General features: G+C 38.0%; 1 protein-coding gene across 1 annotated transcript in view; it reads right to left on the bottom strand.

The window, feature by feature from the left end:
- Positions 1 to 15,600, bottom strand: part of LOC149792962 (tropomodulin-1-like) — a 60,406-nt gene extending 44,806 nt beyond the window's left edge. The window contains exon 1 of the mRNA XM_089966831.1: positions 15,458 to 15,600. The gene's annotated coding sequence lies outside the window, so the exon portion shown is untranslated. The remainder of the gene's footprint in view (positions 1 to 15,457) is intronic.
- Between the last annotated feature and the right edge of the window lie 6,767 nt (positions 15,601 to 22,367).

The following is a 22,367-nucleotide window of genomic DNA, read 5'->3' as shown; positions in this document are numbered from 1 at the left end:
CAATCAATGCTCACTTGCATAAGGAAATCTTCTTTTTGCTGCACTATAAAAATAAAATTGTGCAAAATTATCAGTTACATTAAAAGATAGACATTTTACAAATTTAAACAAAATTGAAGGAGTGGCTATTTGTTTTTTTGTGTGCTCAAAACCCAACCCATGCTCATTTGCATAAGAAAATCTTATTTTAGGGCACTAAAAATACAGTTGTACAGAATTAACAGTTAAATCAAAAGATAGACACCTTACAACTTTAAACAACAACGAAGCAGTGGTTTCTTTGTTAATTTGGCTCAAAAATTACTATACATACATTACCTATGCATGTATTTTTAACCTGGTTGTGGGAAAATTCACTACATATTAAGTAACATAGTTGCACAACATCCCTACCATGGAGCATGGTAAATAATGTATAAGTAACATCACTGGACAAGACCCATGCTGACATCCCTACCATGGGCCATGGTAAATAATTTATAAGTAGCATTGTTGCACACGACCCATTCTGACAGCCATACCATGGGCCATGATAAATAATTTATAATTAACATCGTTGCACAAGACCCGTGCTGACATCCCTACCGTGGGCGATGGTAAATAATTTATAACATCATTGCACAAAACCCATGAGCCATGGTAAATAATGTATAAGTAACATCACTGCACAAGACCCATGCTGATATCCCTACCATAGGCCATGGTAAATAATTTATAAGTAGCATTGTTGCACACGACCCATTCTGACAGCCATACCATGGGCCATGATAAATAATTTATAATTAACATCGTTGCACAAGACCCGTGCTGACATCCCTACCATGGGCGATGGTAAATAACTTATAACATCATTGCACAAAACCCATGAGCCATGGTAAATAATGTATAAGTAACATCACTGCACAAGACCCATGCTGATATCCCTACCATAGGCCATAGTAAATAATTTATAAGTAGCATTGCTGCACACGACCCATTCTAACAGCCATACCATGGGCCATGGTATAGTTTATAAGTAACACCACTGCACAAGACCCATGCTGACAGCCCTACCATGAGCCATGGTAAATAATTTATAAGTAACATCGTTGCACAAGCCCCATGCTGATATCCCCACCATAAGCAATGGTAAATAATTTATAAGTAACATTGTTGCACAAGTCCCATGCGGACAGCCCTACAGTGGGCCATGGTAAATAATTTATAAGTACACAATGCTGGTGCTAAGCAAGGTTGATTGACATGTCAGAAAGTTCCACTGCATGTGCAGCCTCCCTATGAACTGATGATGCAGATAAATCAGAGTGGGTTACCAAACATGATCTACAAAACCAGACGAGTTTGGAGAGCATATGGTTTTATAATAATATGCACAGTGCCAGTCTTTTCTCCAGGATTTAGTATACAAAGGGGCAATTCCCCCTTATGGCATTCTCATAAGATGGAGCTTCAACTGTTATGGAGTTCTTATATGAGAAAAGTTGTTTATAAAAAAACATATTCGTATGTTTCATAAACCTGTGTGTGATAAATAACTTGCAATTAATAAATATGAAACTTGCAGTTGTTTAAATGTATCTCAATTGTCAGCGCAGTGGCAGTAAGCATGTGTTATGACAATGAAGAGGTTGCCTTAACAAAGATTTCTCCATTGGCCAATAGGGCCAGCTCACATAGAAATCATCTGGCTCTGTGGAAAATCAACTGGCCCTCTCCATAAAATAAAAAAAAAGACTTTTGAAAATATAACTGAACCCATAGGCCTGTAGCTGCCAATATTAACTGGCCATTCTCAAACCTACAGGTTAAGGGCCTGCAGGACAGTGGCTAAATGGACCCCTGCAATGGCACTATATTTTATGCACATTCAGCTTTGATTTTTTTACCTCACCAAGTACAGTTAGTACAACAATTTTGATATCAATATAAATGTCTAATTGCTTCAATGCAAAAAGTCACCTAATATACAATAACTGATCATGATCATTGATCTACAAGCACTTGTACAGTCAGTCTGAGCTTTGCGAATGATAAAGTTAATGGATCTGTTTAGTGTTACACAATTTTTGCATGGTCACTCATTTTTAAAGGAGATTCATTAAATTTTAGACTGGATTCATACAAGTGTGTACCCTGGTAAAAAGACCCAAAGCAATGTAGTAATACATATAATCTGCATAATGGTATACATTTCCTTAGTATACATACAATCTGCATAATGGTATACATTTTCTTAGTAATACATACAATCTGCATAATGGTATACATTTTCTTAGTAATACATACAATCTGCATAATGGTATACATTTTGTTAGTAATACATACAATCTGCAACAAGCTGTGCATGTTTTCTTACTGATCATTGATAAGTGAGATCTAACACCATGTTATGTACAGTGAACACTGTTATAGTCATGTACCTACATATACATTAAACACTGTTATGGTCATGTACCTACATGTACAGTGAACATTGTTATGGTCATGTACCTACATATACATTAAACACTGTTATGGTCAAGTACCTACATGTACAGTGAACACTGTTATGGTCATGTACCTACACATACATTAAACACTGTTATGGTCATGTACCTACATGTACAGTAAACACTATTATGGTCATGTACCTACATGTACAGTGAACACTGTTATGGTCATGTACCTACATATACATTAAACACTGTTATGGTCATGTACCTACATGTACAGTAAACACTGGTATGGTCATGTACCTACATGTACAATGAACAGTGTTATGGTCATGTACCTACATGTACAGCAAACAAATGTATGGTCATGTACCTAAATGTACAACAAACACTTGTATGGTCATGTACCAACATTTACAGTTAACACTGTTATGGTCATGTACCTACATGTACAGTGAACATTGTTATGGTCATGTACCTACATGTACAGTGAACATTGTTATGGTCATGTACCTACATGTACAGTAAACACTGTTATGGTCATATACCTACAGTTACAGTTAACACTGTTATGGTCATGTACCTACATGTACAGAGAACACTGTTTTGGTCATATACCCATATGTACTGTTAACACTTTTATGGTCATGTACCTGCATGTACAGAGAACATTGTTTTGGTCATATACCCACATGTACGTTTAACACTGTTATGGTCATGTACCCACATGTACAGTGAACATTATGGTCATGTACCTACATGTATAGTGAACACTGTTATGATTATCATATGTACTGTACTGTTAACACTGTTATGGTCATGTACCTATGTGTACAGTGAATATTATGGTCATGTACCTACAAGTACAGTGAACATTGTTATGGTCACGCACCTACATGTACAGTGAACATTGTTATGGTCATGTACATCACAATTAATACCTATCACAGTCCATTCTTTAAGATAATTTGCACTGAAAATTGAACACTAGCAATATTTCAAAGAAAGGTTCAATTAATCTTTGCAGCTTTTTATTTACATTTGTTGTAACGTAACAGCATATGAGCAAAAGAATCACGATTCCAATTCTCTATTGATTCCAATTCTCTATTGTTTCATAAGCAATGACCAAGTATGGGTATAACTTTAAAAAAAGAAGTTCTTATACTGAAAACTCTAATAATAAATGGAAGAGAATGCTACACTTTGTATCTGGCATGGTAACCCAAGTTAACCAGTCACAAAGAAAGTCACCATGCCCTAACTTTACTGATTACTTTTGATCTAGTTCTTGAAATAATTCCAGTCATCAACTTTCACTACTGCAGTAGTACAAGCATCAGAGAAATAAAGCTGAATCCATTCATTAAATGTAATCATGGGCACATGAAAAGTATATGTACATCAATGTGAATGAACACAACATGTGGCATGACTACAAGAAAGTATCAATGAAATGAAAGTAAAACTGCACAAGACTGATGCCGATGTGACCAATAAGGACAACAATTATGTCAGAAAACAATATGTAGGCCTCACAAGCAAGATGAAAGCAAAATAAACAAACATCAATCAAACCATGTTGAGCACTTTACAGGACACCTGCTCTACAATATACAAATATAATGAAAATGCATCTTAGCTGTTATGGCAACCCTCAACCCAACTCTCTCCCTTTGCAGATCGTGACCCAGAGGTCATAATCCTAAATTCATAAAATAAGTGTCACCCCCCTACACTTACATATAGTATCAAGTTTGATATAATAAAAAAAAAAACTTAGGAATGTCACTGTAATTTATTTCATATCTATATAATGCCCCTGCCCATTTCCAGGGAGCCAAGAGGACAGCCAAAAACAATTATACCACTGTCACAGATTGTTTCCATATAAACAACCAATGTATTCAGTTTGGTGAATTTTATTAGTTCAGGAGATAGAGCCAAACAGTCTGCATGATCAAATGACAGATGATATCAAAATATGCCCCTTCCCCCCACCAACATCAATAAAACAGATTTAAAAAACCTGGCACACAAAAATAAACCTGTCTATTCTGGATATTATCCAAAAAATTCCAAGCTTCCTGGAACATGTTACAGTTTTAAGGAGCAAATAACCCCATTATGCCAAAATTTAAACATCTTTAAGTAAAACCTACAATATTAACCCGACCCTATAATAAGTACAAGTGGGCAGATGTGCAAGTTAGTAAACCCATTGCATCAAAATAAAAAATAAAAGTTTGGCATCTTTTATCAGCATTTCCAGTGTTGGGCTGACTGATACCAAATGCATTTCCAGTGTTGGGCTGACTGATACCAAATGCATTTCCAGTGTTGGTCTGATTGATACCAAATGCATTTCCAGTGTTGGGCTGACTGATACCAAATGTAAGATAGCCAAGTTAGCCATAAGATCTACGAGTCAGTACAGCACCCAAACAACATGTGACTGCAACAAATATGTAAACCTAGGAACAACAAATCTTAATAATCTATGGTGGCTCGGTGATAAAGCATCCGACTCCTGTCCAGAACAGTAGAGATTTGATTTTGGCCTTTTTATCCACCCGAATCAGATACCTTGGTTGGTGGTGTGTATCTGAGCAAGGAAATTTTATTGTTTGTTTTGATACAAAATGCTGTAACTGTAAAACTGTACTATAAAACATGAAACCAAACTAAAGAATGAATCTTCTTGCTTATACACAAAAAACACAATTATCTTTGCTGGCTTGTATCCAATAATTTAAATGCCCTGAAATGTGAAGAAAAAAAAACACATATAAGAGCTCATGGCACTGAGAGTCAACCTTGCCTACTGCCAGTTTCTGGTCCTGATTCTTCTCAAAAATTTTAGGTGTGGAGTTATCAATACACTGGATTTGCAGGTATCAGAGAAATGTGGCCCTGTACTTCTCTTATCAAAATATTAAAGACAGCTGTGCTAAAAATGTAGCAGCAATTAAGCTCTGCAGGGATACAAACACAAGCTAAGTTACCCTCACTCTACACTTACCTCACACTGCCAGATGTAGTACAAGCTGTAAGTTGCAATATCCCAATATAAGTGTTCAACAAATCAGTGTGAAAACTACTGTATATTTACCAGCAGGATTTACTGCTTTCACCTTTGCCACCACCTCTATATGCTACTGCCTTTAGGCAAAATGGTTTCACTTAGACATGATGTACCCATCAACATTGCATTATTCAGCATGGTGACCTCAAGCTACACTCTAACAAATTATAATACAATACATTATTCATTGTTGTGACCTAAGCTACACACTAATAGATACCATGAAATTATTCATCACTTCCACCTATCTAACACTCTAACCCATGGGACACAAACTTGGGGGAAAGGGGGGGCCTCTATCACTGTGACCCGTGTTACATGCCAACGAATACGAAGCCAAGCTTCATCTATACATAAATTTTTACTATATATTTAATAGCAAATGTTTCCACGAGTATTTATATTCTAAAAATGAAAGTACCATCTTACTCTATGCTATTCCATCCATTTATGGCAGCCTCTATTATGGCAGCACCAGCTAGAAATAATAAGATGTAATAACTATTGACAATCCCAATACTGAATTGAGACTAGCATCAATCAAAATAATATGAAGTGACTATCTGAATTCCCTTGCTTATTTCAGTTTCTTCAACCTTCAGTGGTTATCAAGCCAGACTCTTGATTTAACAGTGTGGGTTTGAATCCTCCTACTGCCACAGCCTGGGCTGTCTACTATGTAGTGCCTATGGCAAGGAACTTAACTCCAATAGCCTTGGCACTAGATAACCTACTTGTGCTGCTGTGCAATACCCACCCTCTTCATCTCTGATAATAGACAAATTTCTTACAGACTAATGTGTTAACATTTATTCGAAAAGATTTTTAAAAGCTAATGTTTTGATATTTTATTAACACAATCATGAATTTGAGAAAGGGTGAATACACTATCAGCACAAATGAGGCAGTCCTGGTAACTTTGCAAATTTTTCTACTGTAGATTTTTTTTTTCAATTATGGAAATAATAAGCATGTTTGGCCAAATGCAAAAAAGAGATTATATATTAAAATAACATGATGGTCACACCAGATTGAACAAGCAACTGCTACTGTGGCCTAAGTGGTTAGAACTCTACCTCGGGTGTCAGAGGTTGCGGGTTCAAAACCTGGACAAGTCATGCTGAAGTCTTCTAAAAATGGTACTAGCAGCTGCCTCACTTGGCACTCAGAATTAAGAGTTTGTATATGGTCTGGTGTCAGGATAATGTGACTGGGTGGGACATCATGCTACATGTCTGCAGCATGATGCCACATTGTTAGACATCAATATGAACTGCCACACTGCATACATCGCAGTGATATGACAGAAAAATTGTAAAAGCTACATAAAAATCCAAATCCCAAACACATGCATATTAAGCAAAATGCAACAGAAAATACAAACATGCCTTGTGCTCCTGTCCTATAGCAAAATGGATTCTGCTTGCAGCTGAGGTGTAAAGATTTCGTAGTGTGGGTTGTCAGTGGATCGTTGGGTGCTATTTAGTCCAATTTTGTAGACACCATATAAACTGATTTTCTATCAAACAAGATAAGACTCTAGTCTACATGATAAAATTATCAGCATACCAGCATATTACATTACTGACAGACTTTTTAACTAACTCTACATCAATTACATGTACGTGTATTTGAAGTGTTCAGGTAATGCTCCAATCCACATGCCTGTTTATGTTATCTCGTCTAACTTGCCTGTTGCCCAAATATTTTGTTAACTTTGCTTCTATCTACATAATAATCTACCAAGCTTAATGCTTAAAAGAAAACCATTATACAGGATTTTTTCTCTTTCTCAAGTCTGCACAGTCTCTCCTAAAGCTACATCATCATATACTGTAACTCAAAGGATAACTTTAAGTGTTGAAGGGAAGTACACAAGTACACTTGCTCCAGGGAATGTGACATGAGTTTATCTATTGTCTTAAACATACATGCACAGTATTACCAAAATAAGCCGCAACATTCCAATCATGTAATGTAGATCATCTATAAAGCAGTTCATATTTTGCAAACTTCAGCCAAAATAACCCCATAAATTTTAAAGCCAGAGTTTTTTCCAGAGTCGAACTAAAGATGGAAGCCATCACAAATAGCTGCATTTATATAAAGTTCACCTCAATGACCCATCACCATCATCCCAACATTTATTGTTCCCCTTTACCCTCATTTGTGCTTTGTTTTATACTCAGTTTGACCCCCCACTTTTGACACCAAGGGAATTTTTGACTCTCAATCTTGCACCCCTAGGGGATACACTGCAAAAGTTACATCCAATTCTGAAACCTTCACTGCCATCTATTCATCCTCATGGAACATAATACAAGAAATCATACAGTATATTATTATAAACCTCTCCCCCGTCACCAAATTTGTGTTAATGGAGTTTCATTTTTTAAGTACATTCTCTCGTGGTCAGCGTGACACACAATAAGAATGACGTATGGGCTAGGCTCACAACTGTAGCTTGCAATGGTTAATCTATGCTCTCTTTGGAGCTTGAGTGAATTTTAATTAGGACCTGCTAGGATAATGGTCCGACATGGATATTACGGTAAGGTCAAATGGAATAAATGACAAAGTAAATACAAGCCAGAGACAAATTTTGGGAAATCTTGGGCCAACAGAAACAGGTGTCATAAAATATATTTTTCAGAATAGCTTTTAACAAAGGCAAACTAGAGAGAATTATTCTGACTTTGATGGGAGTGTTAAAACTCTGGCTGATAGAAAAAGTTAATTCTGATTGGCTAAGCTGAACAAGTGAGGTGTTTCCCTGTCAAAATTCAAGGCTTCACGTAATTTCGATGCAAAATTAGTCAGTCCAAGTTTTTCAATCAAAAGATAGGTCTGAGGGACTCCAAGTAAATTAATAAGTAATTTAACTCATTAAAAAATTTGACCAGGGGACCTGGGCTTGGAAGAATTTGAGAGACCTGAAACCTGAGAGCGAGAGGTTCAGCTTCATAGAAAAGGGAACAAGTCCTGAAAACACAAAGGTATTGTCTCAAACACATACAATATGTTCATTGATGCAAGTTTGTAATTATTTGTTCAAGTCATTTAAATTCATACATCAATTTCCTTTTAGTTCAGAAGTTAAAGCATCTGCATGCATTTTTCGCTAATGTTACATGACTCACAAATTACATTAATTTGTTCAAATTGATCGAATTGCCAAGTTACAGCTGAGTACTCTAATAGGCTGGAGAAAGAGAGAATAAATACAGCAATGCTGACCTGTCACCAACAGTGATTTGGAAAGGACCAGCGGCAATCAGGCTGACATGCAAGCAATTTGAGTGCTATCAGTCACTTGATGCTATGATGAAATTTGTTTTATCGGTATAACAGAACAACTAATCACATTTCACATCAATTTTGTTATCTATTTCTATGAGAAAGTGTATCATTCCGATGTCAAGTTCAATTTCATTTTGTTTATGTAATTGATTAAATTGTTATATTTTATATACAGTGGCTTGCGTTGTTCTATTCTTTATCGTTGCTCAGATCTCTGTTACTCCATTCATTAATTTCATATTTTATTTTATTGTTTGCTCAATTCGGAGAATAACACCATGGTTGATCATATCCTAGGTAATGATAACAAAAGCATCATAGAGGTGGGGGATTGTATCACTTATCACTCACATCCAACATAAGATTACAGGGAAAATTCACATCACCTATGCACATGGGGTTTCAGACACCCACCCCTCTTTGTCTAGTGACTTTATTTAGGATAGAAAACTTCACAGTTATCCGCGTATCAGAGTCGAAACAATCCGAATATGATCATCCTTCCACAATCAGAGAGTTAGGATGCAAGGAAAACAGAGATGGATGGACAGATGGTGAAATGAACAGATGAATGGATACAGATGGCCAGATGTACATGATAGAGTTCAGTGCAGAGCTAGGCCAAATCTGACCCACCAAAATCCTCAATGAAGAATTGCTTCTAGTATTAAGCAGTGTTATCAGGAGTATATGTGCCCTAAGCCAATAAATGTTGCTTGGTCCAGTGGCTTAAGATACAAGCAGAAAATAAATTTACACCTGTTTATCATTTATCATCCAAAGCTATTATTTTTTTCTTCCGTAAGACTGAATTTATTACTTCCTCTTTATACAGGCATATGAAATGCTAAATAATTTCCATGCTTTAAGTTTGTTCTCATCTAAGGGCTAAATAGTCAACAGTGCTATATAACAAAATGCCAATTTATTTCCATGCCTTAATTTTGTTCTTATCCAAGGGCTAAATAATCAACAGTGCTATATAACAAAATGCCAATTTATTTCCATGCCTTAATTTTGTTCTTATCCAAGGGCTAAATAGTCAACAGTGCTATATAACAAAATGCTTACTATTTCCATGCTTTAAATCTGTTCTTACCAAAGGGCTAAATAGTCAACAGTGCTATATAACAAAATGCTAAATTATTTCCATGCTTTAATTCTGTTCTTATCCAAGGGCTAAGTAGTCAACAGTGCTATATAACAAAATACTAATTATTTCCATGCTTTAAATCTGTTCTTACCAATGGGCTAAATAGTCAACAGTGCTATATGACAAAGTGTAAATAACATTAAATTTATGCATGATCAAAAGCAGTCACAAATGCTGAATATGGAGCTTAATTAGTAATCTGCTTCCATTACTTCAAGATAAGTCGTTCACTCTCAAATGATTCTGAGTTCTTTATTTAAGACAGAGGTAGAGGAAAACTATCAAGTCTCTTTATTAATTTCACGTATATTGGACCAGGAAGATCGACCAATATTTAGTGAAAACAAGGCTTTAAAAATGCCATGATAAACCTCCCCATTTTAAGTCCGAATCTCTATTTTTTATTCAGTTTCCCTACTTGACTTTTGAAAGGTTCATTACGTATGCCATATGGAATAAAAGACAATTACATATCAATGTACTGGTATAGTTACCGGTCAAAATTCCCTCATCACAAGTCAGTTTTAGGGTTTTAATGATTAACTGGCCTGTACTGCTGTCGCAAAACGAAAAGACAAATTTGCCAACAATCAACACAGGAGACACTGAAACATCAAGCTTTCCATTGTGTGGAAAGTTATGTCTGCTCAGCTAAAACACAAAACTAAAATTGACTGATGTTGTTCTTAGCTGCTCTATATGAGAATTTGAGCCTCTATTATTACCACTCTTTGTGAACATTTAAATTATGATTATGTGCCTTGTACAATTAAACGTGCTTACCTTTTTTTTAAAATTACCTCAATTTGTAGGATTGCTTATATCAATGAAAATGAGCAACTTGTTAGCACGTGTTTCAACGTAAATGAAATAGCTATTAAGGACTAGCTGAAATATTATCTCAAAGAATGCAATTTGGTTGAAACAATGAATAAAGCAAAATCTGCATCTATTATGTTTGTGAATAAAGAATGATTTAGTGACACTATGCACGCTTTGCACTGTGTAAATACCATACATTATAGTTCAGCATGGTCTCCCTGGTAAACTCAATTGGCCCACGAATTACGAAGTATGTATTTACGTTTATTTAACTTCATGTTGAAGAAATCAGAAAATATACACATGCAAAATAACAAAAATCAATCACAGTACTTTATAACAGTTTAATAATTGTCGGGTCATCGAAAGTTAATTTTCACATGCCTATGTCTTAGGACACGGAAAAAAATTATTGTTTCTTGTCCCAAGATTTACAGTCAATATAGTAGTCAACAAAAAGACCTAAAAAGTGTCAAGTTTATGCATTGGCCCCCCCCCCTTCCAGGCCTTTATTTTTTCCAAAATTATTCGGGTTATACGTGAGTATATATGGTAGTCTATTTTAAGATATTAAATAATGTAAAACTGCATAGTATCTCTAAGTCTAAACAGTGCTTACAAACATTTTGACACTTACTAATTATAAAATTTGTAAACATGTTTACAAGATTTGGCCTTTTCCCATGGATAGGTGGTATCTTAGAAGTATGACATTAATTTCTTTCAGATGGATTCAGTCACATCAATATGTATTTTGATATTTTACACTAAGAACTTTTACTTTGGGTATAGTGTGCAGTGTGTCCCCTAGTGATGCAAGACTGAGTCAAAAGTTTCCCTGGTGTCAAAACTGGGTGTCAAATTAAAATTTTTGGGGTCTCTGAAGCAGGTAAAGGGTAACACTGATTGTGACATTTAGACTCTAGAAGATGTATATAAGCATAGAACTGAGCAATAACATTCCTACTTTAACCCTAGCGGTTTGAGCATCTGCCTCGGATGTGGGAGGTCATGGGTTTGATCCCCGATCCAAAGACTTACAAAATGGTACTAACAACTGCCTGACTTGGTGCTCAGTATTAACACATTAACCCCTGGAGGTTTTTGTCATTTTCACCTGAAAATTGAGTAGGGAACACATTTTGAAAACTATTTCTGAATACATCGTAACACATCAACTTCCAGGTGATTTTCAAATAACCTAATGCCTAGTTGTGTTAGAAACATCATTTTTCAACCCTGAGCATGACAACTCTTTGTTAGCAGTGGGTATGGAAGCCAGATGTTTTGTTCACAACACCCCAGATGACATTTCTCCAACCTAGCTAAGCTCCTACTTTAGGAGTGTGACGTCCTTCTATAAGGAAGTTACAGCATGATGCTAGCCAAGTTTCCATTTAATGACCTGACCCTGAAGACCCTTGGTTACCTGAATCCTGAGAGGAGATTGGAGATTTCAGAAGAAGCTGTGCTTCAGCTGAGTGACAGACTGGTTACAGCAACTGACAAACAGTGTCAACTTGAAGATGAGTTCAGGGACTTCCAAACTCTCCCCAGCCTCAGACCTGCCCAGTTTCACTCAGGGAGAAACACCACTGGATGTCTTCTGGGTAGACATGAACAGAGTTTCCACACCCTCGAAGAAACCCAGATTCCCAAATCTGGGGGCGGGGGGACAACAAACATTACAAGTCTTAAACATTATCAATCGAATCCCACAAATGATTCTCTTACTGGTTTAATAGACAATGACCTTATTCACCCCTGGCAATACGGATAAACTCTAAAGACAAACAATATACATGACCACTACGTCAACTTTGACATTAAAATGGCAATTCATGACATGTACATTAGCTCAGTTTACAGACTGCAGCATATATCACCGGTAGTAACAATCCTTTTTAAAAAAAAATATATTCCTTTTATGTTTGTTTTTGATCAGAATAATTGTTAGCAATCAAGCGTTTGTTGTAACAATTGATTACATATAGGTCAGTGGTGTCTTTCTGTTCTTGCGATATGGTCATTCATAAGGATGCTGGGTCCTACGATAAGGCCAGGAAGCAGGTTAAGTGTGGGAATAATTAGTCTGGTTCCCTGCTTTGTATGCTCTCTGCGCTGCTCACCCCAGTACGAATAGTGGAGAATAACGTAGGGAGCATACAAAGCAAGGAACCAGCCTAGGAAATAATCTACCTATACATTAGTCTGGTTTACGACAAAAACTATAAAACACTATAACCATAGCAAAAAATATGGACATAGGTAGACAGCCTAATGTTTTTAGTAAGCAATCGTTCTTATAGGGATTAAATAAAGGTCGGTGGAGTTTATCCTTGTTTTTGCAATGTGGTTGTTCATAGCAGTGTCGAAATGCATATTTTGCCAAGACATCGCAGTCGCTGGTCACGTTCAGCAGGTGGTCACTCATAACAGAGCATTTATATAATAAAATCGATCCATGCATTACGATTGTGGTCGGAAATGACAGGTGGTCACTCATAGCAGAGGTTGCTTATAGTAGTTTTTACTGTATATATGTTTTAGTTGTGTTTTCTGACAGGATTTGACTGATACATTAAGTTTCTAACATATAATCAGATACTCGATTTCATGGATTTTTCATATGCATGTATATTATTTAACATGTTGTGGAGTGTACTACACAAATTTAAGTTGTCAATATACAAGTGTATTTCAGACAAGTTGTCTTTGGTTAATAAAAAAAAAATAATTCTGTGTAAATCCTAGTCACTGACGACAGGCCATGTTTTAAAAATTTCACTTGTATGAGGAATTTCAATTTATTTTCAGCCCACCCCACTTATCTAAACACCTACTTATGCTGACAATATTACTTTGGTCCCAAGGATGTTGAGGTAAACGGATAGTACTGCATTATGAAATAGGCAATATATTTTTTAAATTGGCAACAAAATACTGAAATTGTTGATATTTTGGGTGACAATTTTTTTAAAGCCAGCGCCATCCCTGTTGGGGGTACAATAATTTTGTATGACATCAACAATAAACCGCTTTCCAATGTTGTCATAGAAAAGTCCAAAACTATTAAATAAGTGTTAAGTACTGTTGGTAGAAAAAGGAAAGAAGACAAAATTCTCAACATATTTATACAGAGAACAATGACCAGAAACCTACTGCTGATGCAGCAACCTGGATATTAAAGCCAGATTTGTCAAGCAGAATGTGCAAGTCAACATGGTAGTAGTGTCGTAGCCTCAACTTGATCTGTTGTGGTTGAGGCTATGAACTGATCCCATATCATGTAATGGAGCAAAAAAAAGTCATTACTTGAGTCAGGTAGAAATCTACTACACAACTATAATCATGTTATGAAAAAAGTTTGGCTTGTTTTGAATTTATTAAACCCTTACTCGACAAAATAAACTGGCACGGTTACACTAACCTCACCGTTTCCACCATGACAGATAACGCAAGACTCTCGCAGTGACCCCTTTTCTAAATAAGGCTTGCCAGACCATATCTGGATATCCTACACAATGTTATTATCAATCAATAATGGGTTCTTGGTGGAATTTCAAAGTTGCCAATAAACCGTATTTACTTTTAATGCGCAGAATTTCTTAATCAAACCGTGCCATATTTTTACTACGATTTGTTTTTGTTTCCAAAAAAGGCTTTGATGTCCTTATATGGCAAACAAACAAAAGAGGCTGAGAATGGAAATAATCATTATTTGAAATAATATGGTGGATGATCTAAACGAAAATATCAGATGAAAAAGGTAAACAAGATTTTAGAACTATTTCTACAATGATTTTCGATACTTCCGGTATTAAATAAGAGGACTACTCAATTTATTGGATTATATGCAAGGAATATGTTCAAATTGTTGATATTAGTCTAAACGAGTGGCGGGTGTGAATCACACCTGGCTTGCTACATTGACACATATATGCTCATGTTAGTACCCTGTCCACGAGGAACGAGTAAGGGTACTAATATTAGTACTAGTTAGTTTTGTGATACTGACAATCAGTTTGAAATGGTTTTGCAAAACGTCATAGATGAAAACATTGAAAACTTGCCAAAATCAAATAGAAATTCATACTAGCCAAAATACTTTCTTGTGAAAGTTTGCAAGATGAAATTTTCTTTTTTTGAGTAGTTAAAAATTTAAAAACTCATTGGTTATCCCCAGCATAAGTATGCTTTTTTAATGGCGATACTTCCAGACCTATGGTTTGTTGGTGAATTCCTTACGAGATGTTTATTCTCAAACAGGACTAACTTAACTGTTAGGCTTGGCCAAGAACCTTACCGAGTACAGATCAGAAAGCTCGCCGTTCTAACTCACATATTTGTCAAGCGATTAAACCGCATCAGAACTTCTTTCTAAAATACAAATATGATAAAAGCGCTGAGCACGAAGATAAAATATTCATGTGAATTTCTATACGATGAATCATCAATGCTCGTTGTGTAGTATACAGTACAGAACATTTTCGCAAACTTCAGACCCAAGCCGGGGGGGAAGGTGTCTTACAATTGAACAAACCTACAAAATATAAGCAAAAATTTCTTGAAATTATTAGAGGTAAAATCATTGTAACAATATAGTTACCACCTCTTCCATAAAATTCACTCAAGAAATGTACTTTTCTCAGTTTTTGAGCTTACCTGATTACACAGCCCTTCTTTCCAACCCTGACGACCTTGACATTAAAGCTTACAGTGCTGATGTAAATACATCTATTACAATTATTTTATCCCGGATCAGATATCTATGATGTGTCACTCGTGCTAAAGAACATGCAGCCTAGTACTTCATCCGCATACGATATCCTCTACAAACAGAAGTATCCAGGAAGAATATGGTTCCTGGCTAAAGGGCAAAATCTAAACAACAACAAATGTGTCCATTAAAATATGAAGCAGAAACCTCCGGGTAAATACGGCAGTAGCAGTCACACAAAAAGTACCGAAAATGATGGAGGAAGTAGTTTTATGCAAAAGAACTAGTTTCACTCATACATAATTCAATGCTTTCTCGATTAAATCGCGACAGTGTCATATCAGTGTATATATGTGAGAAGAATCACAAATTCTGGTGACAGACTGGGTCATGCAATATCTTAAGTTTCCTTTCTTACTCAATGGCACTCGACGCGAGCGAATTGTTGAAGAAAAAAAAAAAAACAAACAATAATCTAATGGCAAAAATCATACCGAGTGACAAAATGACCTCAGATTACGTCCATGACCAGTTCTGACACAGGACCATGTCTATCAATTCTATAAAAGAGACGGGTCATGGGAGTAATCTGAGGTCATTTTGCCACTGGGTATGATCCCCCCCAGCAGCAGGGAGGGCGAATCCTACAAAGGTCTAGAGACCGCCAAATGATAAAATAAGCCTTAAAAAAAAGCTAATCCTACAACAGCAACGAGACAAAAAAACGCGACCCCCCCCCCCTCAACTTGTTGTCGCCCCCGGGGCTGCTCTCTTCGAGTTTCTCACGTTAACCATACAATGTATCAAGGCCGACGCGGTATCGTGTCCGCGGGTCGTGTAAATTTATTGTTACAAATCCATGCGGGGAAATTAAATCATTGACAAATAAATAATGGCAAATATCGGAGAAGCACTTACTACTAGATTAGCTCGAGAACGTCTCGAAGCAATTCAGAAATTTCTTCCTGTCCGTGATAGTGTCAGACAAAAATTACAACTAAGACAGCAAGCACGGGAAGTCTTTGCAGAATCCGCGGAGGAATTATTTAAACCCGTCACTGCAGCTACTGAGAAAGTTGCAACTGTCATCAAAGAAGATCTTCTTCCGGTATCAAAACAAACTGCGACGCAGGCTGAAAAAATAGCAAGAAGAACTAAACAGACAAAGAAGATTTTACGAACACTTCCAGCTGATATCGCTGCAGCTCAACCTCCACCTGTCGGTGAAGAAATACTTGAGGGTACTGACGTCGCCGCCGGGGAAGAAAAACCAAAATCAGTAAAAGAAACCGCAGAATTAATTAAAAGATTTAAGGAAGATTTTATCGAAGAAATTAAAAATACTAAAAGGGAAGAATTACCTAAAAAAGTATTACGCGGTTTATATAATAAAACTAAAATTTTAACCCCCGCCTATGAAAAAGCAGCTGATGCTAATATTATCAAATGGATATATCGAATATATACAAACAAAAAGCAGGCTAGAGATGATGATCCAGATTTTATAAATCTTAATGAAGATTTAAGAAACCTTCATAATATACTAGTAAAACAAACAAGAGAAAAACAAGCAGAACAAAAACAACCCGCCGGGTATCAACTTCCTTCACCTCTGCAACAACAGCAATCTTCTTCTCCACCACCGCAGCAGCAGAAACAAACTCGGCAGCGGAAAAAACAACCTTCACCACCGCAGCCACAACTTCGGCCGCAATCTCCAGAGGAAGAATTTCACGACGCACCAGCCGCTACTGGTAGTGGTCTTGGTGGTCACATTACTTGCCCTGACAATATCGTCAATGATGTGTCACGGTTAGAAGTTCTCATAGGAGGAAGACGTGCCGGAAACAACTCTCGGGAAATTATAAATGAAGCCGCAGATATCTGTCAGAGACTATTTCAGCGTGGTATTATGGATATCGGCATCTACCGGGGACTCATTGATGAACTCGCAGACGGTTACCACAGCGACTAGCAAATTTAGTTAGAGAAACAATAATTAAATAAAATGATCGTGCACAATTCTCAACCCGGACACGCTCGTGTGTTACAAGTCCGCGTAGTAAACTCGCGATTACCAGTCTACAGAGCAACCTATGGAGATGGTCTCGGTGATACAATTACTGGTTTGTTTTCAAGAATAGCCCCTAAGGCATTACCGATTGCAAAACAATTGTCGATGAAAGCTATTGATGTCATTAAGGATAAAGCCCTTGGATCTGTTGGTGATCTCGCCGGGAAGGCATTCGCGTCAATCAAGGACAGACTGTCACGGTTAATTCGCAGATCAAAAAAACCACCACCGGTGAAACTGGCCAGTACTGAACTTATGCCCGCGGACGTCAGTAAAGTGATAAATCAAGCCGCCAATCAAAAACTTGCAGAGCTTGTAACCCAAACACCCGAACAAATAAATACGAGCCTGATATCAGGAAGCGGAATTTCCCGAAATGGTCCTCGTTTTAGACGACAATAATTTTATATAAAATGTTTAAACGCGTATCTGATCCAGCATTTGACATGGATGCACCAATACTAAAAGATGAGTCCGTGCGCGATTATCAGTATTATTCTTACGAAGCAAGAAATCCCAATCAGCGAGGACGAATTGAATTACAAGTTCAGGACACAAGTAGATATTTCTTGCCCGCTGAAGCATTTCTTGAAGTCACGGGGCAAATTGTAACAAATGTTGACGCTAATACACCATATGGAGATGATTTCCGAGTTGGTCTTGTTAATAATGGCATTATGGCACTATTCAGAAGTGCCTCATACAGCATTGACGGAAAAGAAATTGAAACGATTCAGGATAATGTTGACGTTGCTACAACAATCGTGGGATTAGCGAGATACTCAGATGATTACACTAGATCGGCTGGTCCGACTATGATGTTTGCTAAGGATAATTCTAATCATCCCGACCACAGATCTAGCATTGTGAGACGACCAAGAAACTTTGCCGATAACGCTGATGCTGATGTGTGGCCGGTAGCTCATCCCAACCCTGAGTACAATCTTGGTTTTGCTACGCGTAAATTAATGTTATCAGGCGCAAATAGACAATTCTCATGCGCAATTCCACTGTCTCACATCTTTGGGTTCTGCAGAAATGTCAGAAAGGTTATTTACGGAGCCAAGCACACAGTTGTATTCGTGCGAAAAGGTGACGACAACGACGCTATCTGGCGAGAAGGTGCTGATCCTGCTGCTAATCAGGGTAAAGTAGTATTACTCAAACTTGCGTTGTGGATGCCAGTAATGTCTCCATCACTCGCTGAAGAGCAACGGTTACTCTCTTTCATGGACACAGGCGGTAAATCACTGATATCATGGTTGACAACAACAACAGATTCTATTCAAGGCGCCGGTATTGGACAGTTTACGTGGCACATATCATCACAGCAGGGGGTGTCAGCACCACGACATATTTTCATAGCACTCCAGGCTAACGCGAGAGTAAATAATCAAATACGTTCGCATATGATATTTGACCACCTTCGGGTCAGCGGGGTTTCGCTGCGAATAAACGGGCATCAAGAACCATCCGAAGATATAGTGATAGATTTTACAAGTAATCAGGTTGCGCGTGCGTATCATCGTCTAATGACATTTATGGGGCGTGATCAAAATATCGATACCGGGTTGCAGATATCACAACTGGATTTTACAACGCTGTATCCGATTTATTACTTTTCGCTGGAACATCTTGATCTAACCAAACAATCTGTCGTTGATATACACTTTAAGGCTAACGTTGGTGAGTTTCCCGTTGGTGGTTTTAGAGCTGTCGCGGTTATACTCTCCGATAAAGCAATGCTGCTTGAAGGTGTTGGCGGACGAATGAGGGTCATCGACGCTCCCGTAGAAAATATGTAATGAAACACAATTAAATCATACCTTATTAAATAAATGGTATATCATCACGTCAATGTTGCTTTATCGCAAGGACAAATCAATAAACTACGATCCAAACAAGCATCATCGTCAGGAACATCTATAACTCTCAAACATTCACAGCTCGGTACAGGACAGAATAAACTATCAGTTACTCAAACACAGCTCAATCAAATTTCTAACGCGATCGCGGCCCGACGTGGAATCAAACTTCATTTTGCAGCTGGGGCCATCCACGATATGGTTAAAACCGGTGGAATATTTCCTCTTATTCCAATACTCGCCGCAACACTAGCACCAGCAGCAGTCGCAGCAGCAAAGGCAGCAGCGTTAGGAGCAGTTGGAACCGCAGCTGGACTCGCACTAAAGAAAGCAACTGGAAACGGATACCGCAACCGGGGTACCACGGGTGGTAATATCCCACCTGCCCTTCTCGCTACAGTACTTCCCACCGTCATGAAGCGTGTTATGTCTTCACCTAATTCACCAAGATTTCCTTTAATGGCAACTCTTTTGGGACTAGCATCAAAGAATACAACTGGGAGTGGATATAAAAAAAAGGGGAGATCCACTCGCGGATCAGGGCTAAGACTACCGGGAACCCCCGCATCATGGTATCCAAAAAAATTCTAACGCAGAAACTCAGAGAGTTTCCATTGAAGCTTCCAGCGTCCAATTTTGATTTACTCGATGCTGTTAAAAAATTGCGTATAAAACATTTCAGAGGAGTATTCATGCGAGATCAATTACCGACGCGGCCGAATAATCCAGAAACTGGCATTATCAATCTCGACAACAAAGACGGTCCGGGAACTCACTGGGTTGCTTACGCGATCGATCCACGTGGAATTATCTATTTTGATTCGTACGGTTTAGCACCGCCAGTTGAGTTTCTCAAGTATGTCCGCGGATTTTTTAATATTCCAGTGTGGCAGTCGACGCTACCAACACAAACACTAATTGATCCGCCCATTTGTGGGAACGAGGTTTTAAATGTTCTTGATGCAATCTCAAGAAATCCAGCAACGTCTCCGCATCGAGTAGTGTATGAATATACCGCATCGAGAAACGCTTAGCATTTCTGGAAGTCCCTGGAAATCTCCGATTTCTGAGGACTTCTCACGCATTTGAAAAACAGCAATAAGAATAATGGTGGATATTTACGGAAGACCTTTCACAAGAAAAGTCAAACCTGGCACAGATGTTGATCTCTCAAAATATGCGACCCGAGATGAAGTCGATAATCTTTTGAATCTAGCCGGAGTTGACCCAGATGAAGTTGCTGTTTTTCAGGACAAGCAAGGAAAACTAAAAACTAGCAACATCAAGTGGAATGATTTAATCCGTAATGTTCGTACAGCTATCCCTGGTAACTTTCCCGTTTTTACTGACCGTGGTAGCATCAAGGACTCGAATATATCAATCGCAAGCATCAAAGACAGTATTGATAGCGGCGTTGATAAATGTGTGAAAAAAGCCGGTGACACGATGACAGGCGAACTCAGCATGAATGGAAACAAAATAACCGTACTCAGAGATCCAGCCTCGAACGACGATGCAGCAAACAAACAATACGTCGACGCGCAGTACAAACTCGTTGTTGACCTAGTCAGCGACAAAGTAACAAAATCCGGCGACGTAATGACCGGCGGACTTGACATGAGCGGCAACAAAATAACCGCGTTAGCGAATCCCGAATCCGACCAGGATGCGTCAAACAAACAATACGTGGACATCGTCAACGGTAAACTAAATACGCTGCGTGCAGAGTATGATGTTCACGTGGGCGCGTTTACAAGACTTCGAAGAAACTTCTCAAAAACTGATGAGACCGTGGATAAGTTCTTTGGGGATCCTCCAGTCGTCGACACGAAACTTTCTGAAATCATACCAAATCTTACTAATAACGCCAACGATATCAATAAGATTAATACCCGGTTAGGTGTAGTCAGAACGGAAAGAAGTTTTTCAGATCAAGTTCAGATAATAGAAAATAACATTAACACGATCAAACAAACACAGCACGATATAGTATTGGGTATTCCTGAGATCGTTAACAAAACCAATTTGATTAAAGTCCCCGTTGGAGTTACTTCCGGGCATATCACCAACATCGTATTCACGGTATCATCGGGATTCGCAACATGGTCACGACAAAATAACACTATCAAATATACAGCAACAGCCACCGGTGTTTACAGGTTGTCTGTGTTTTCAGCCGCTAAATTTGAAATCTTCACAACATATCCTTGGAGACATTCCACCGATAAGTATTCCGGGGTTGTAACCGTAATACTAAACAGCGGAACCGAGGAAACATTTATGCTTGAAGCCGCCGACGATACTTTAACAGCAACATCTTACTGGTTTTGTTTGGAATTCGTCGCTGCAACGCCTCAATTGGTCACTGCATAATTGAATCGCATGCGATTTAAATAATGTCAACGCAAGGACTCTCCGATGAGAAATCTCCGATTTCCGAGTCCTCACACAAAAGCGTTTCTGAAAATGCGAAGCATTTCCGCGGGGACGAATACAGATACAATCAGGTCTATGAGTGGCAATCAGAATTAAAAACCGTCATCGACGAGCTTAATCGTAAAGTAAGGAAGTACCGACGCCGCGTTGTAGTATTGGATGTTATGGTTTATTCGGTATCTACCGCTGTTGCATCCGCGGGATTAATACTATCAGCGATAACTCCCGTGACTGCAGTAGTCGCTGCAACAATTTGTGTTTCTGTGACAACAACCACCGCCGGCGTCTTTGGAATAATAGCAAAAAAAATATCATCATGCGCGAATACAAAACTGCACGATTACACAACCAAATTAACTACCGCCGTGACCGCATATCAGAAACTGTCATCGCTGATATCATCAAGTCTCGACGACGGAACGATATCAGATTCTGAATTTACGGCGATGTCACACGCGTACAATGACTATTTGAAAAGTT

The sequence above is a fragment of the Sinohyriopsis cumingii genome, chromosome 8 (genome assembly GCF_028554795.1).
Source record: "Sinohyriopsis cumingii isolate HCF-2022 chromosome 8, ASM2855479v2, whole genome shotgun sequence".
Classification (NCBI taxonomy): Eukaryota; Metazoa; Mollusca; class Bivalvia; order Unionida; family Unionidae; genus Sinohyriopsis; species Sinohyriopsis cumingii.
The sequence above is the reverse complement of the archived record's forward strand: the minus strand, read 5'-3'. Positions and strand labels throughout refer to the sequence as shown.